Source organism: Miscanthus floridulus, chromosome 13, assembly GCF_019320115.1.
Source record: "Miscanthus floridulus cultivar M001 chromosome 13, ASM1932011v1, whole genome shotgun sequence".
Classification (NCBI taxonomy): Eukaryota; Viridiplantae; Streptophyta; class Magnoliopsida; order Poales; family Poaceae; genus Miscanthus; species Miscanthus floridulus.
In genome coordinates this window covers 61,499,928-61,512,392 of record NC_089592.1, presented here as the reverse complement: position 1 = coordinate 61,512,392, position 12,465 = coordinate 61,499,928, and the positions used below count along the sequence as shown (strand labels likewise).

At 46.3% G+C, this 12,465-nt stretch overlaps 2 non-coding genes across 2 annotated transcripts; one reads left to right on the top strand and one right to left on the bottom strand.

Moving 5' to 3' along the window:
* Positions 1–4,162: 4,162 nt before the first annotated feature.
* On the bottom strand, positions 4,163–4,299 carry LOC136502396 (small nucleolar RNA Z247). The gene has a single exon (XR_010770542.1). It is a non-coding gene; the product is annotated as a small nucleolar RNA Z247 (small nucleolar RNA).
* A 1,108-nt stretch (positions 4,300–5,407) lies between these two features.
* On the top strand, positions 5,408–5,546 carry LOC136502394 (small nucleolar RNA Z247). Its single transcript, XR_010770540.1, has one exon. It is a non-coding gene; the product is annotated as a small nucleolar RNA Z247 (small nucleolar RNA).
* Positions 5,547–12,465: the final 6,919 nt, after the last annotated feature.

The following is a 12,465-nucleotide window of genomic DNA, read 5'->3' as shown; positions in this document are numbered from 1 at the left end:
ATTCGTTTAAAAAAAATAGCCTTTTCACCGTGTCAAGGTGTCAAGAGAGTTGGAGGCAGCCTTAGTCGAAGCGCTCGTAAGTAGCAAAGGCGGTGGTGGCACTCGAGAACAGCGCGTTCGGAAACAGTGTCCTCTGGGCAATCCAATTCCAAGGAGAAGGCGCGCCAGCGATGTGATACTTGTTTGGCGCATCGCAAGACAGCATCTTCGAGGCAAGGAACGCAGCTTCAACCAGCTCTTCATCTCATCTGACCGCAATGTGGCAACCTGCATCTCCCAGCATTGTGTGTACTTGCTGAAAGTGAAAGCCACTCTGGAACTCCTACCTGACGACGGGGCATTGTCCAAGAACTTCAAAGCAGTCAGTGAAATTCTTTCAGAAACAGAAAAATACCGTCAGTGAAGAGATTTACCAGTTTCTTTGTGCCCCGACCTCTAAGTTTATGCATTATTATGTTGCTCAGATCAGGATGAGGTGGTGAAGAATGGTGTAAGGTTTGGGACGGAAGCAGCTGGTGGTCAAGCTGCAGGATGGAGAGGACGTGTAGGTAATCCTGGCAAGGTTCTGGTCCGAGATGATCAAGATGATCTTGTATGTTGCCTTGTTCTAGACCTTCAGCGTCCCTGCGGCAAATCAAATCCCAGCTGCACTGTTCTGGACCTTCAGCGTCCCTACGGCAAATTAAATCCCAGCTGCCTGAGGACCGAGAGTAGCTCGGTTGGCTGGCTCGCCAGGTGTGCTAGCGGCCGGGCGTGACTTTGATCCTCGGGATCGACACTTGTGTGTCTTACGGGTTTTTTCTCCAATAATAAATTTGCAGGTCCTGAGTATCTGCAACTTCACGCGTGGATACACTGTAATGATTAGAGTGACGTGCCCGTTACGGGCAAAGTCTGGAAAACTTCGGATATCTCTCAGCCACATGCAGCTTCTTCGTGTAGATGTAGGTGTAGGTTTAGCTTACGCACTAGTGTGTGTTTATGTGCGTATGGTGGTGTGAGTTGGTGCGTGAGTTTAGATAGTACAACTTATACTCAAAGAGTTAAGGCATAAAAAAAAATCGCAGCTGCCGCGAGCACAACAGCTTCACACAAGCATATTTCGATGCCATGGCCAGGGTATCGAGCACGTGTTATCACCCTCGAGGTGAACAGTTGCACCTGCAGAAACATCATCGCGTGCAATACGTGTTCGAATGTTCATGTCTATATCCACAGGGACTACGACATGTACCAAGGCACCTTGCAAACACAGTACAACAGAAATGATAACCAACACTCGATATTCCCATGCCATTCACCGTGCACTAACAAAAAGGAACGCACTCTTTCATTGATCTACTACATCATCAGATTCAGTTAACCAACCGCTAACAGTGTAATATCTCGAGATGATTGAGAATTACGTACATAAACAGAGAAAAAAAGGATGATCAAGAAGAACTCAAAATATATCTCAACCCCCAACACCCCAAAACCGGGGGCAATCAGCCTTCAAAAATCAAAACACTCATGTTGCAATTGGAATCCAATGGGTTCCGCCATTACATCTGCGCCCATCATGCACCTCCCAAACCATCTGCCATCCTATTGTTGAGCTTTCGTCATCAAACTTGTTCATGTGGTCCAACAGATATCTGGGCGCTAAATGCTCATCCTTGTTGCAAGCAAAGAAAACCTCCAGAAAATGCAAACAACGTGAAGTGCGCAGCCAGTAATAAAGCAATATGGAGACTGCCTATTCGTCATGTCCTTTGCACCGTAAGCTGATGCACACATACGGGCAACACGCACACGTAAAAAACGATTTTTAGCAACGGTTTGAATTTTTTTTAGGGGCGGCTGGTGATGAAGCCGCCCCTACAGTGACATGCTCGGGTGCCCAGACATCAGCCGTCCCTACAAATAGAACAGCAGGGGCGGCTGGTGATACGAGCCGCCTCTACAAATGAGGCTTAATCACCAGCCGCACCCGGCGTTGCTATTTGTAGGGGCGGCTAGTGATTAAGTCGCCCATATAAATGCCCCCGTATAAATAGCTTCAATTTATAGGGACGGCTCAATCACCAGTCCGCTCCCCACAAATGACCCACATATAAAACAGCTGCAACACCTTCTTTCTCCTCGGATTACTCACTCCAACACATGAAAGAAATGTGGGGAGGCTTTGGGCACCTCTCAAAAAATTGCTCTACTATGGAGAGAAGGTTTTGGTCTCAAATTCTTTGGTGGAGATATTGTAGAAGGTAAGAAAATGATATTCCACATTTTTTTAAAGTTTTAATGGTTGGTTAGTGAGTAATTAGAGTTTTGTTTTTCTCTCTCTTCTATGGTGCTTGAGCTACTTATGAAGCAAATTAGACTCAAGTTTTAAATGTACTAGGATAAATTAGGGAGGGGAACAAGATCGTACCCTTATTTGGTCCATGTTTCTTGATTTTAGTGAACAATTAGTTAGTTTTATGAATGTTTCATGTGCATGTGGATCTAGATCTAGGGTTTGGTTTTTTTATTAATTTCGTTTTTGTAAATTTATGTTTGATGAAATTAGACTAGGGTTTGTATGAAAGATATTGGGTAAAGTATAATTGTTGTTAATTGTTGTCTTTGAAATTGTTTATTGTAATCAATAAATATGTATTTTAATTATTTATGGATAAATGAGCCATTAATTAATTTTCCTCTACCATGGAAATCAGTTTGCTTACACGTTGTAGGGGCAGCCACACCTACAAATCAATTTGTAGGGGCGGCTGGTAATACGAGTCACCCGGGCGGCCTGGAAACCGCCTCTACAAATGCATGATTTGTAGAGACGGTTCGGTAGGGGCGGCTGACCAAACCGCCCCTACAAAAGGTTATGAACCATCCCTAAAAAATCGATTCTGTAGTAGTTACGCACACCGAGTTGAATCAGTTTGCTTACACGTTGTATAGCTTCTTCTCCTCAGGTGTCACTGCTATTGTCCGAAGCAGTCCAGCATCACCGAGCTAATCTAGCAAGCTCCTGGTTCAAGATACCAAGAACATCAAGCACACAACACAAATATCACTACAAAAATACTGCCATCAAGGGATGCTAATTCCATACCCTTCAGCTCCGTCAGCAGGATCACTGATTAAACACAGGAACTCAGCTTGGTTTTCCTGGATCAGCTGCGTGATCTGTGGATTTTGTTTCCCCATTTCTTGAAGCAAAAGCTAAAGATCAAGAATATTTGTTTAATAAAACTAACATAATAATTATGACGTCCAACTGAGGTTGGAGCAGGACCCCATACATCTGAGAAAATAAGGTCTATAGGACTAGCAGACACACTAGTGAACCGAGGATAGGGCAATTGATGAGTCTTGCCCTTTTGACATGCATGACACACACTATTATTGTTCAAATCTTTAACAAAAGGAGCTTGTGGCGACTAAGAACTTGCAGGACTACATGAGTGAAAGCATGCTATCTATGATGCCACGAGGATGCAGACGGCTTGACAACACCGAGCACTTCTTTATTTGGGGACGACTTCAAGGGGTAGAGACCTCCTTCACATCTGCCTTGGAGGAGTGTTCTCCTTGTCTCCTGCTCCTTAATAGAAAAATGATGATAGTGATACTCAAGAAACACATTGTTATCACGCGTGAGGCGATTTACAGAGATTCTTGCTGGCTTTTGGAACATGAAGAATGTTTTTGACATGGATATTACCAGTAGGGAACCGCAAAATGTTATGATCAACATGGTTAATCTCCATACCTGAACCATTTGCCGCATAAACTTGTTCACCTCCATAGTACTTGTCACACATCGTTAGCTTCTCTAGCTCGCTAGTGATGTGGTCGGTGGCACCTTAGTCCATATGTACCAGTTGGTGTCGATGCCATAGGAGGTTGTTGCAGAGGAAATAGTCTTCTATGGCAGCCCGGTGAAGGAAGCAGTCGAATCTTTTGTAGCACTGAAGGACCGTGTGGCCTCTTGCCACACAACTGGTAGAGACACCCGAGGGTGCTCCACCTTGAGAGCGCCGGCTGCCACAACCTCCTCTCTGTCCACGACCAGAGCCACGGCCAGCACCACGACCATAAGGGTTGCTATTGTTGCCGCTGCCTCCCTTTGTGGCCACGTTGGCGAAGGATTGGTAGCCATCGCCATGAGCTTCCGTCTGCTGCTCAAAACTGACAAGTTAGGTATATAATTCTCCCACTAAGATGGGTTCAACCCGAGCAGCAACCGCGGACACAACAGGATTGAAGTCAAGATCCAACCCAATGAGGATGTAGGACGAGTTCTTCATCTTCAAGCTTCCTGCCAGTAGATGCCATCTCACCCGCCAGTACCTTCATGTTGGTAAAGTACTCATTGATGGACAACACCCCTTTCGATGCCGAGGCGAGCGCCATCCTCGTGCTAATGACACCTGCATGTGACTGTGATGCAAACATGCCCTCAATGGCAGCCCAAGCTATCAATGTTGTCTATGCGGTGGAGACTTATGACAGGATCTCCCACAAGAGAGAAGACATCAGGTAGCTGAGAATCCTTTGCCATCCATATCTCAAACTCAAGGTTCAATGTGGGCCATATATCTTTCTTGCCATCGCCCTTCGGAGAGGTGCAAGAACGGCGCTGGTAGCTATGCCAACGAGCTGATGAAGCCGGCGAGCTGAGCACCCCTCAAGATGGAAAGCATCTGAGCCTTCCACATCTAGTGGTTGTTGCGCTAGAGCTTCTTGGGCACATGGAGGAAACCGAGCGAGGAAACAGCAGATGCACCGGAGGATGAGGGGAGCGCCATGGGAAAGTTTCATGAGGAAAGATGCTCTGGTTGCCATGTGAAAATGGGTAGAACTAGTTGTCTCCTTTGAGGGCTCGGCTTCATGTAAATATAGCTAGGAACAACCCCTTCCCATGGTGCTCTCCTCATCCTCCATAGCATTTATTGTTTCCTCATGTTGTTTCGTCCCCGTGACCGAGAAGCTCTCGCGCAACAACCACCAGATGTGGAAGGCTTAGGTGTTTTCCACGTTGAGGGGTGCTCATCTTGTCGGCCTCATCAGTCCATCGGCACAGCCACCGCCACCACCGTCATTCCTGCCCTCTCCAAAGGGAAATGACAAGAAAGATATACCACCCACAGCGAACCCTAAGTTTAAGATGTGGGTGGCAAAGGATCAGCAGGTTCTTAGCTACCTGTTATCTTCTCTCTCGCGGTAGATCCTGTTGCAAGTCTCCATCGCAGAGACGACATCGATAGCCTAAGCTACCATTGAGGGTATGTTCGCGTTGCAGCCACGCATATGTGTCATCAACACCAGGATGGCGCTCGCCACGGCATCGAAAGGGGCATCGCCCATCAATGAGTACTTCACCAAGATGAAGGCATTGGCGGATGAGATGACATCTACTGGCAGGAAGCTTGAAGATGAAGAACTCGTGTCCTACATCCTCACTAGATTGGATCTTGAGTTCAATCCTGTGGTGTCCGCAGTCGTTGCTCGGGTTGAACCCATCTTGGTGGGAGAATTATATACCCAACTTGTCAGTTTTGAGAAGCAGATGGAACTTCATGGCGGTGGCTACCAATCCTCGCTCCACCAACATGGCCACAAAGGTAGGCCATGGCGGCAACAACAATAGCCCTCATGGTTGAGGTGCTAGCCATGGCTCTGGTCACGAATAGAGAGGAGGTCATGGCGGCAGGCTCTCTCAAGTTGGGGCACCCTCGGGTGTCGTCTGCCAATTGTGTGGCAAAGATGGCCACATGGTCCTTTGATGCTTCAAAAGATTCAACGCTTCCTTCATCAGGCCATCGTAGAAGACTGCTTCCTCGGCAACAACCTCCTATGGCATCGACACCTAAAAGGATCTAACAATGCCTAGAGGGGGGGGGTGAATAGGCGTATCTAAAAATTTACTACAAATGCTAAGTTCAATTCTATCAGCCACTGTCGTAAGTCCCGACGTTTGGGCCAGGAACTCCCAACGTTGTCAGAAGTTCTGACGCAAACGTTAGTAGTCCCGACGCCTAAGTGAACTACAAAAGCAATGCCAAATTTAACTTTGCGGATAAATAATCTTACAAGCCTCACTTCCTAGTGGTTTGGTGAAGATGTTGGGTCACTCCCTTGACGCCTTAATGCCTCCAAACCATAAATCGAGTCCAAACCCTAAAATGGAGATTTGGGAGACAAAGAGACAAGCACATACAAGTAATCTCAAGCAATCACAACAACAACAAGCACGTGGGACACAAGGATTTATCCTGAGGTTCAGCAACCCCATAAAGGAGCTCCTACGTCCTCGTTGTTGAGGTGACCACTAAGGTCGGAGTCTTTTCCACCTCCTTGCCTCTCTCAAAGTGACCACAAAGGTCACTTGAGCTTTCCACTAAGAAATTGAAGGGTGATACAAACTTTCCAACGCTCTTCCACAAGATGGAAGCTCTTGGGCAACGCCTAGCCGGCTAGGGGTAAAGCCCCAAGAGTAATAGACGCAAAGACAACCGGCTTGACAAAGAAATCAAGTGCTCAAGCTTTCCAAAATGATGCTCCCACTTAATTCACTCTCCTTTCACTCAAAGACAAAGGAAATCGAAGATTGGAGCAAAGGAGGAAGGAGAGGGGTGCTTTAGTTGCTTGGGATCTGTTCAGCACGAAGTGAGTCAACTGTGAAATGAGTCCGTAACAGTTAGAAAGTGAAGAGAGGAGTATTTATACTCCAAGTGAAAATCCAACCGTTCAGATCTACGTCGGAAGTCCCGACGTAGATCTCGGGACTTCCGACGTAAGTAGAAAATACTGTTCACAAAGGGTCAGAAGTCCACGGGTGAAGTCAGTGTCGGAACTCTCGGCAAACGTCGGGACTTCCGACAGTTGGAACTCCCAACGATCGTCGGGACTTCCGACGTGCACAGTTAAACAGCCAGCCAGCACCGCTGATGCTGGGACTCCCGGCTAGGGTTAGGTCAGTGTCGGAACTCCTGGCGAACGTCGGGACTTCCGACGGTCGGAACTCCCGATGAACGTCAGGACTTCCGACGTGCACAGACAGCGAGCAGTTAGAAGCACAGGTGCCGGGACTCCTGGCTTAGGTCGGGACTTCCGACTATCGAGAGTTCCGACTTACGTCGGGACTTCCGATACCGAAAGTCACAGAAAATTATTCTATGTGCTCGTGAAGTGCTAGAGTGACTCTCTTTTGATTTTATTTAAATGCTTGAGCACTCTATCTTCCTCAGACCAACTAAACTTGCATCCCTCTTTATAGTGCGGCGGATCCTAAACTCAAAAACAAGATTAAAACCTTTGGAGATCGTTTTGAGTTCGTCCGCCTTTACAACTTCAAGAATTGAGGGATACCATTTCATCTTTATCAACTCTTTGAATCTTTCATGGGACTAATAGCTGCAACATATCTCATTAAGATCACATTAGTCTCTAATTTGGATGTCATCAATACACTAAAACCCACATAAATGCACTTTCAACTCCCCCTTTTTGGTAATTGATGACAACCAACTTAGGCTTTTATAAGAATGAAAGATTTTAAAACTTTTGAACCCCAAAATTTATGGAGAGCTCCCCCTTGATGTATGCATGAATTTGAATTTCAATTGGAATCATGTATACATGATTTGCATACACCAAGACAAAAGCTCCCCCTAAATTTTGCAATCCGTGGGGTGCAACAAGTATGTGTGAACAAATAAGTATCGGTGAAAAGAGATGCAATATGACATGTTATTTCACACAACAAGTAAAAAGAAGTATGATGGCCAAGATTTCAAAGTAGAAACTTGAAGTAACCCATGGCCATACAAAAACATTCATCATGACAAGTAGAGATAAGCACAAGCAAATAAGATAGATTAAAACATAACTTATTCTACAATCATCCATCACACACATATAAATAGATAGTTGTCCATCACATGGTTGCCACCACACGACATAGTTCATACACGCTAAAGGTTTTAAAGTTCCAAAAACATAAAGACCAACTAACTTATTACAATAAATCAAAGCCTAACACTCCCCCTTTGTCAACAAGTGCCAAAAGGGGTAGGCCGCATGAGAAACCAACTACTCATCATCGGAGTCATTGGCTTTGCCTTGGTCACCTTCCTCACCATCGTCGTCGTCTTCATCATCTTCTTCCTCTTGATATTCCTCATCCTCTTCAGTTGCTTTCCCCTTGCCATGCGGGCAAGAAGAAGCATCATCTTCGTACGCCGCACAAGCCTCATCATATAAATCCAACGGATCACGAGGAGGCACAAATGGCGGCGGAGGAGAAGATACAATGCCTGCATGCTGTTCCAACCGATATAGCCTCTCTTGCATGTCGTGCTCACGCTGAGCACTAGCACAACACTGTCCAAACATGTAGGTCATTAGAAACTTGAACTTGCTAGGCTTCTTTTCGGAGGAGGACGAAGAGAGGGGCTCGTCACTGGATGAGCGAGCAGTAGCAGCAACAGTGGTGGCAGCACCACGGCGAGAGCGAGAACCCGAAGGACCTTTCCCTTTAGCTTGGGCTACCTTAGCTTGTTCTTTGAGTTCTCTAGCAGCTATGATAGAGGTCTTGTTGGATATCTTGAGGACCTTATGCTCAGAGTCATAGGGAAAATGGATGCCGGATACATGCTCTATGATATGCATGATGTACGGTGCATAGGGAAGATGCTTTACCGGATCCTCAGTAGCATCATGAATCTTATTCCATATATAGTGACTGATGGAGAACTTCTCAAACTCATCTCCAAATCTCTGAAGCACCTTCTGTGAATCATCACGAAGGAAGGTGGAGTCACCTACCTTCGGATACAATATCTGTCTCAGGATGTTGTTCAGAACATAATAATATGGCTTCAGAAATGTGGTCTGTCCATCAGCTCTGTGACCCTCAAGATACATGTGTTGATATTCCTCCAAAGCAAGATCCTCATACTCAGTCAACTCATTTGCATTCCTGTCGTTGTGACCCAAACCAAGAAGGCGAGAGAAATTGACGAAGTCCACCTTATAGTGCTTGCCTTCAGTGGTCCAATGAATAAAGTCCACAGCACCGGTCTGGTCTCTCATGATGATAAGAAGCATAAAACTGACAAATCAGCTCGTTGTTCCAATTCTTTCGAAACTGTAGCAGGTAGGACAGCCCCATTAATTGTATATCCCGAACCATCTGCTCCAGCTCGGGTTCCTTGTACTTGCCAAGAGAATATGCATCAATGCACTTCATCTGAAGGACCGGTGGCTCCTTCTCCTTCAAAAACTTTTGATAAAGAATGGAATCATAGAAATCATAATGGAAGGGGTGCCAGAAACGATACTCAAGGTGGAGATCTTTCTCATCCTCTACATACAGGTTCCTTCCTCTGTTGTACTGGATGTCCTTGACTCGGTGATGATAATTCACTAGAAGGGGAGGAGTCCATCCATCAGCCGGATTCGGAGCCATGGAGGGCTCCCTCATGACCGGCGACACACCGGTGAATGGAACAAGCTAAAATGTCCCCGGCGGACCATGAGTCGGGGTGCGAAGCGGTGGTACAACAAGGGTGCATCCGGCATGGTCCAGCGCTTCTTCTTCTTCTTCAACCATCGGCTCAGCCCCAACAGGAGTAGGAGCAGGAGGGGCAGGAGGAGGAGCGGCAGCCGATGACCCCTGGTCGCCATGGCCATGGCCACGGGAACCACCAGCACCACGCGAGTAAGATGCCTTGGTGCGGCCAAGCGGCTTGGGAACAGCGGCATGATCTTGAGTCTTCTTAGAACGCTTTTCCCAATGGCACGAGGGACTGCTACCACCATCCATGACTGCATAGAACACAAAAAGGAACTAAGAAACAATACAAGGAGAGGTGAACGAACATCGAGAAGTGAAGAAACGGGAATGGAGTGGTCACCATAGGGTCGGTAGTCCTGGCAGAAGTCGGGACTTTCGGCAGCCGAGAGTTCTGGCGTACGTCGGGACTTCCGACGGTCGGAACTCCCGACGGTCACCGAGACTTCCGGCGCACACGGTGACCATCCCATTCATGGGGCTTCAAATCACGACACACATCCAAACAAGGGAGATAGAGGAGTAGAGAGGAAGAAAGAATAGAGACAAAACAAGGTACATTGGATTTAGGGTTAGAATACCATGGTAATACCTTGAAATGAGAACGGAAGAGATGAAAAGAAACGAATCGCAGTCGTCGACGAACAAATCCACGGGCACAATCTCCTCCACCAATGGAATCTCCTCCACACCAATGACAAGACCACCACGATCCGAAGAAAATGAGGGCATGGGCGGTGGAAGGGAGGGAGGGCGGTCGGCACTACCGGCAAGACCTCCGGCGGCGGTGTAGAAGAAATAAGGCCAGAGCACGAGGAAGGGCGGCGGTGGGAGGGGAGGGCGCGATGGGGCAGCGCGAGGAGGAGCCAAGGCGGCATCGGCGTCGGTGTCAGGAGAGGAAGAGAAACTGTAGTAAAAATGATGGGGCTAGTTATAAGGGAGTCGAGTAACGGATCGACGCAGTCAGATCTGCGTCGGAACTCCCGGCGTACGCCGGGACTTCCGGCGTGAGCCGGGACTCCCGGCCTGTCGGGACTTCTGATGCAGGGAAATAGAAAAACACCTTAACCTGCACTCGCTCTACCATGTGGGGCAAAAATATGATGGACACTAATATTTTCATAGGTGACTAGATTTCATTCATCCAATATAAAACAATAGTCACTCATGAAAATTACAAAATAGATTTTGAAAGTAACACACAATGTTTTCACAATTCTTTTCTCCTAACTAGATCAAACAAAATTTGTGTGCAAGGGATCAAGCCACGTTACGAGAATCAATGATATTTAGTTCACTCCTCAAAGCACAAAATCTTGACTCATCTAGGGGCTTTGTGAAGATATCGGCTAATTGTTTTTCGGTGCTCACATGATGAATGGCGATATCTCCTTTGGCTTCGTGGTCTCTCAAAAAATGATGCCGGATGTCTATGTGCTTTGTTCGAGAGTGGTTTACGGGGTTGTTTGCCAACTTAATGGCACTCTCGTTGTCACACAAAAGTGGAATCTTGGTTAACTCACATCCAAAGTCCTTTAGTGTTTGCTTCATCCAAAGTAGTTGGGCACAACAAACGCCGGCCGCCACATACTTAGCTTTGGCGGTGGACAAAGCAACGGAATTTTGCTTCTTAGAGCTCCAAGACACCAAGGAACGACCAATAAATTGGCAAGTTCCGGTAGTACTCTTTCAGGTTACTTTGCAACCGGCATAATCCGAATTGGAATAGCCAAGTAACTCAAAAGTGGAGCCCTTAGGATACCACAAGCCAAGATTAGGAGTGTGCACTAAATACCAAAAAATTCTCTTAACGGCCATCAAATGACATTTTTTCGGATTAGCTTGAAATCTTGCACACATGCACACGCTAAGCATAATATCGGGCCTAGATGCACAAAGGTAAAGGAGTGATCCAATCATAGAGCGATATACCTTTTGATCGACGTCCTTTCCTCCTTGATCAAGATCAAGATGTCCATTGGTTGGCATGGGTGTCTTGATGGGCTTGGCCTTGTCCAAGTTAAACTTGTTCAACATGTCATTGGTGTACTTGGTTTGACTTATGAACATGCCATCCTTGAGTTGCTTGATTTGAAATCCAAGAAAGAACTTCAACTCTCCCATCATGGACATCTTGAACCTATTTGTCATAATCCTACTAAATTCCTCATAAAAAGCCACATTAGTACTACCAAATATTATGTCATCGACATATATTTGGCAAACAAAGATATCATTATTGACTTTGTGAGTAAACAAAGTAGCATCGGCCTTTCCTATCTCAAAACCTTGTTTGAGTAGGAAATCCTTTAAACAATCATACCAAGCTCTAGGGGCTTGTTTGAGCCCATAGAGCGCCTTGTCGAGCTTGTAGACGTGGTTTGGATACTTGGGGTCTTCAAAGCCCGGTGGTTGCTCTACATACACCAACTCGGATAGGGGGCCATTGAGAAATGCACTCTTCACGTCCATTTGATATAACTTGAAATCATGATGGGCGGCATAGGCAAGTAGAATACGAATTGATTCTAGCCTAGCCACCGGTGCATAGGTCTCCCCAAAATCCAAGCCTTCAATTTGAGTGAATCCTTGAGCCACCAACCTTGCCTTGTTCCTTGTTACCACACCATGCTCATCTTGCTTGTTGCAGGAAAACCCACTTGGTTCCAATCACATTTTGCTTGGGTCTTTCCACCAAGGACCAGACTTCATTTCGAGTGAAATTATTCAACTCCTCTTGCATGGCTATCATCCAATCCGGATCATCAAGTGCCTCTTCCACCCTATGAGGTTCTAAAGGAGAAACAAACGAGTAATATTCACAAAAACTTGCTAAACGGGAACAGTGTAGTTACCCCTCGTCGAATGCTCCCTAATATGTTATCAACTGAGATGATCCCGTTGAA